This window comes from Euprymna scolopes, chromosome 39 (assembly GCF_053919585.1).
Source record: "Euprymna scolopes isolate OS-2025 chromosome 39, ASM5391958v1, whole genome shotgun sequence".
NCBI lineage: Eukaryota > Metazoa > Mollusca > Cephalopoda > Sepiida > Sepiolidae > Euprymna > Euprymna scolopes.
The window spans coordinates 44,746,971-44,753,782 of NC_136520.1; positions in this window are offsets into that span (position 1 = coordinate 44,746,971).

Here is a 6,812-nt window from a genome sequence, read left to right on the forward strand (position 1 = left end):
GATAATACAAAGTGATTTGCCATGTTTATTGCAAAAAAAGTGGATAGTGCTGGAAATAAGGTAAGACCTAATGTGACTGAGACACGAGCGAAATAACGTATTGCCTTTTGATGAGCAAACACTTATAATGTGTAGATATTGTTACTGAATAAATATAATAGTAATAATCACTATAATAATAACTATTATTATTATCACTTAGAATAAAATTAAGACATGCTGATATTAGTCCATGTTTATATAACCTAGTACGCTCAATTAAACCAATATGTGGGAGAAATAAATCACACAAGTTACAGGCCATAAGGACGTTGGTGATCGGAGCAAGGTTGGTTTCACTTTTGACTTTACAAAAACTAGTGATGTGTTTAGCTCTAGCTTTGTGCCTCAGAACGTGATGTGCTTATATGTGTACGTTGCTGGTTATTAAGGAGAACTATTTCCTTCCAGTAGTGTTTTCTGAGAGGTTTTTGATGACGATTATAATTTCATACAATCTACTTACTTGCTGTTTTTTCTAGAGTTCATGCGCACTGTTTTTTAGCTTACAGTTTATTATCTCGTGTTATTTTATACCTGACAGTGTTAAGGTCGGTATTTATCGTTGTTTATCGTTATTTATCGCTATTTATCGGTATTTATCGCTATCGTTATATATCGGTATTTATCGTTATTGATCGGTATTTATCGATATTTATCGTTATTGATCGGTATTTATCGGTATTTATCGCTATTTATAGTTATTTATCGCTATTTATCGTTATTTATCGGTATTTATCGGTATTTATCGCTGTTTACCTTTATTGTTATTATCAGTATTTATCGTTATTTTTATTATCGGTATCTATTTGTATTTTTTCTTCATTTCAGCTATTTTACAGATAATGTGTTGGCAAATAATTATGGATAACTATAGCGTTGAACAACGTATGCAAGTTGTGAAATTTTTTACCAAAATCAAGGCTAAATTGTTTTGACTTAAAGAACTTATCGACGTCATTTTCATGTAAGAGATGACCCAAATCACAATCAATTCGAAACATTGTGCGCCGATTTGAGGACGAAGGAGATGTACTTGATCTTCCACGAGCTGGTAGATCTCGAAACTTCATCACTATTGAAAATAGGAAAAGAGTGCGAGAGAGCGTGGAGCAGCATCCTGAAACATCGATTCGACGACGTTCCACACAACTTGGGATATGTCGACGCTCACTACACAATATTTGCACAGTTTAAAACTCTTTCCTTATAAAGTGCAGCTTATTCAATACTTAAAGGCTGAAACAAGGGTTTAATATTCAGTTCAAATACAAGAACTTATCGGAAATTACTCCAATTTTCCTTAAAAGTTGATTATGTCAAATGAAGCCATTTTCAATTGAATGGATCCGTTAGTAAACAAAATTACAAATTTGGAGGCACTGAAAATCCAAGGGCAATTCATCAAAAACAGTTGCATCCCATAAAGTGCACTGTATGGTGTGGAGTAACAGAAGAGAGGATTATTAGAATCTAATTTTTTTGTTAAATCAAGACAAAAATATTGTCATTGTTATGGAGAGAGATGCTGGACTACATACTTCTCTGCGTCCACAAATTCAAAATAGACCGGGATTATGGTTCCAACAAAGTGGGGCAACGGCATATATGACAAGAGACACCATGAACCTTCTCAACCAATGCTATGGCGACAACATTATCTCTCGCTATGGAAATGTCAAATGGCCACCACGTTCCCCGTGCTTGACTAGCCCCGACTTTTTCTTGTGGGGATATCTTAAAGAAAGAGTCTAAAAAAAAAAATAAAACGAAATCCTGCTAGAATTAAAGAATGTTTTGAAAAATGTTTTGGAAACAGCACAAATATGCGAAGGTAAAAATGGACAACATTTAAAATACTCTTTTTTATTAATAAAGATTGTTTGAATTTTGAATTTATTTTTAATTTCCTGATGTCCCGATCAGATTGGGTTAAAATTAGAGAAACATATGATCAAAAATAAAGAATCTTTTTAAGTTCAAACCCCATTTAGCGACTATTTGGACACCCTGTATACTGTACGAGGCAACACACAATAAATAAGAATATAGAGAAATATATATATATAATATATATATATATATATATATATATATATAATATATATATATATATATATATATATATATATATATATATATATATATATATGCAGCACGCATGCAAATAGATATATGGATATACATAGTGAGAAGTGTTATAAAATCTTTACATATTCACATTTTCGTCATTTTATGAAGTCAATAATTTAGTGTAATTTATTTTTCTAATAACTTCCTGAAATAAATAATATATGTAGATTATTTTTTGTTATTTTTTTTATTTGATACTTTAACAAACATATATTTTACCGATAGGCAAATGAGTTAGGTCTAATATTTTCTCGATTAAAAATTGTCATTTTTGCAAGAAACTAAATTCTATTCATTTTAGCATTGCCAAAGGCGCGTCATATACAGAAGACAATTCATCATGCTTGTAAAACTAGCGATTATGATTAAAATAGTCTGGGTGTCCGGCGTTGCCCGGGTGTTTGGAGGTGTGTGTTGAGCCAAAAAGAAAATGGTAGTAGGCAGGTAAGCTCGAACCCGTACCCGAAGTAGAAAAAGAAAGTTAAAAAACGCGTTAGCTGTTGCCCCCATCGCCAAATCGGAAGTTACATAGGTTTAAATTAAGGCTAGATAATCGAAAAGAAGCGATGACTTTCGAAAATATCGGCGAAAAACGCGACCCCTCCCTGTAGAAAAGTGTCCAGTCGAGGGTGAAGGAATTAATGTTTTTGGCCGATTTTTCGATATTTGTCGTTTGAAGGGTCGTGCTTCAAAATAATTTCTATCTCATGAAAATCTGTCGCCTCTCTCGAAAGTTTTTGCGAGACATAAAAACATACATATATTTAAACAGACATTCATTATAGATGTTATAGAATTGGCCCGGCAATGAAAATAAAGAAAATGTGTCAATGCAACGTGCGTATGCTTGTGTACACGGTGTAACACATTGTTTGCAATAATGAGGATTGTAATTGTACTATTAGAATGAATGGACTCTTCAGTCGATTTCGACGTATGAGATTCCGCCACAACAACTAAGTTGTTCGGAAATCCACACAGATTATTTGTTTATAGCGGTGAAGGCTTTGTGTAGAAACAACCACACTTTTTTCTATTACTGCTAATCCTTGTCGGTGCAGATGACTGCCACAAAGCAAAGCACACAGTACAACGCCGGTTTTTATATCAGAGTTTTCTTCTCCTAGATGCATGTCTTTACTAAGACTGGGGGGTGCATTGCTCCCAGTGAATTAATACGCCTCCAGATACCAAACTGGGAATTTCTACCACTCGGCGCGGTACATACAGCGCCTAGCCTTCCCAAATGGTCACTCATCTGGTACTGGCCAGGCTCAACGTTGCTTAACTTCGGTGTGTATGTCAACATGATCGTGCCGTATCTTGTGCTATTAATAATATTATAAACAAATTGAAAATATAACCTTTCTGGATTTTGGAGATAAGGATTGGTTATTCGTATTACTGTTATCATCTCATCAAGCACACTTGAAGTAAATAAAGAGTTCCTCTCAAAATTCTGTTTAAATTCCCGAGTTCGACAGAAACATTCCCGAGTTCGACAAGATACACATGAAGCAGGTCGGCGGTTACATCGATCGAAACGTTGTGAAAATCACACTCAAGATGAGAACAGTAGTCCGACGAATCCAAATAATACAACTTTAAAATATGATGGAAGAACGAGATGCAAAGCATAAATCATTGGCAGATATAAAACACATTATTCATTTTTTTATTGTATGGTTTAATTTAATCGAACAATTTTTCCTTCTTGAGTGTTATCTGCACAAAGTTTCGGTCGTTGTAACCCCCGACTTTCGTCAGATTAAAAACTCGGCATCTTTGCAGGAAAAATGAACTAGCTCTGCACTTTAGTTTCGAAATTTTAGATTTAGTTCGAATAAGTTTACACAGATTTTAAAGATAATATAATTTTCAAGGACACCTAGGGATGGTAATTTGAACTTATTATGATTATTTTTTTAATTAAATCCATCAACCAGTAGAAAATTCTTAGAAACATAATATTTACGAAACTAAGAGGTTGTTGGTTTCAGTATGATTAATAACGTGTTATCCGTTTCTAACAATATGTAGTTTTTTTGTTATTTAAATATGTTTATATATTATGATGATATATGATGATGGTAATTTGAACTTATTATGATTAATTTTTTTAATTAAATCCATCAACCAGTAGAAAATGCTTCGAAACAATATTTACGAAACTAAGAGGTTGGTGGTTTCAGTATGATTCAAAACGTATTATCCATTTTTTAACAAGATGTAGTTTTTTTATTTTAATATTTTTATATATTATGATAATATATGATGATGGTAATTTGAACTTATTATGATTAATTTTTTTAATTAAATCCATCAACCAGTAGAAAATGCTTAGAAACATAATATTTACGAAACTAAGTGGTTGGTGGTTTCAATATGATTAATAACGTGTTATCCGTTTTTTAACAAGATGTAGTTTTTGGGTTTTTTTAATTTTTTGATATATTATGATTATGACTGATAGGAGATAAAACAGTGGGGGACGATAGAATAAAAGGGGGAAGAAAGACAGGAGGCAAAATAGAAGGAAGAAAGGGAATGAAGGATAAAAATCAAAGTTTTTTTTTTTTATATGTGATAAATAAATATACCGACTTAGTAAAAGTGGAAAACTCTGGTAAAAATGGCGTGACTATTTTGGATTATCTCCCTTGTGAGTAATGAGTATTTCTAATAAAAATTAGGATGTGAAGATGAACATATTTTTTTGTTTGTTTGTTATTAACATGATGCTAATCACAAACATAATGGAACCGAATCAGCATAAGCTGTTGAATAACTGAAATTAAAATCTTTTCTCCATGGGAGTTACTAATTATCGTGGCCCGAAAACCACTCGAGGATAAGATTAATGTGTGTACGGTAGTCACGAAGACAGCAGCGTATTAATAGATTGGTTAATTGGAAATTGGGTAAGAATTGGAATATTTAGGAAGGCGGCTCAACAAGAACTTGTTTACATTGAACTTGAAACGACCATAATGTTGTTAGCTTGAAAGTAAGCCAGTGGAACAAAGTTCCACGGGCGGGCAATTCTAGGAAAGGAAGCTTTGTTCATGTAATTTGCCTTTAAATTTTGGCATAGATAGAGGGTGGGTGAAACAGTTGATAGTTGTCGTAGCTAGACAAGTATTTTTTGTAGAATGTTTGGCAAGGGTTGCCATAGGTTGAAGTTTAGACGAGGACTTTCCAGAATAAATAAATAAAAAATATGTAAGAAAAAACAAAGACAGGCTCGCAGCATCTCTTCTGTAGGAAAGAGGTTGCGGAAGAGAAATAAAGGCATCACCTACTCGCTTTCGAAGCCAGTTTTTGGTCTTTATTAAGGTAACATAACGTGCTCCGATCAGCTCCCGTCCAGATATGACAACAGTACTCCATTTTAGCACGTGTCTGGCTCTTATACAGGTAGAAGATTGCGTCGAAGTTAGATATCTTCTGGGGCAATAATATGACGCAACTCTGTTTCTGTTAGAGCATTTAGCAGTTCCACTATTCAAGATTTTAAAATAAAACGCTGGTGTAGTACCCGTTATAAAAACAGGATATTTAAAAAAAAACAAAAAACAACTGAACACATATAATGTAATTACTAGAGTTTTAATAGTACTTACAGTAAATGGAAAATATATACACTCTAGTAAGGCGACCTGACGTTGCCCGGGCTTGAATAATGATTTTAAAAAATGCTTCACACTCCCATATTTTTATTGTTATCAAAATCGGTGAAATCGCCCACTTTTCAATCAAATTCATTGATTGTCTGTTCTAGTTAAGGACTCATCGCCGTATACCGGGAAAAAGGTTCGCATGCCTCTCCGCAGTGACTTACTCCACAATATATTGTAGTCTACATTGCACTGTAGAGAACCTGCTGTTGATTTTATAAAATTATTTTATATGTAATGTCTTGAATTAAAGTTTAAAATGTAAAAGTCAAGTTACATGGCTTAAATGCGCTCTAAACAGAAAGTCATTTATAACGCACCCACGTTATATCAAAGAACCTACTGTTGATTTTATTCTGGTTTTACTTGTTGTGCGGTGTTAATAGGTTGAATGTAAGTTTAAAATGAAAAAGTCTAGTATCATGGTGCAATTTTGTTTTAAACAGAAACATTCATTTCGAACTCCCTCCAGTTATATCAAAGTACCTACTGTTGATTTTGTATGTCGGACCTTTCGGCTTGTGTGGTAATAAAACTTCTTTAAAGCACTTGTGATGTTAGGTTGCGTAATGCGTGAACTTTGGTCAAAATCACCTGTTCCTTCTTTCATCCTATTATTTCGATTATCGATATTTAGCTAAGACATTCTTATACAATACCTATCTAGGAGCACTGCCGGGCACATAAAGTACCTTCGTGTGAAATTTCATAAAAATCGTGTGACATTTCGTAAATATCGGCCCAGCCGTTTCCGAGTTCATAGACAACGAACTCACACACACAGACACACAAAGTTTGTTTTATTTAATAATAGAGATACATGGCCGGTTTCTAGAGGAACATGATCAAATGATCGAAGATAAAATATAATCAACGAAGAGTCAGTCATAATCTCGGAGTGTATCATTAAAACACTACCGTGTTTGAATATATGGTTAAGTGTAAGTTTTACTCATTTAGAAC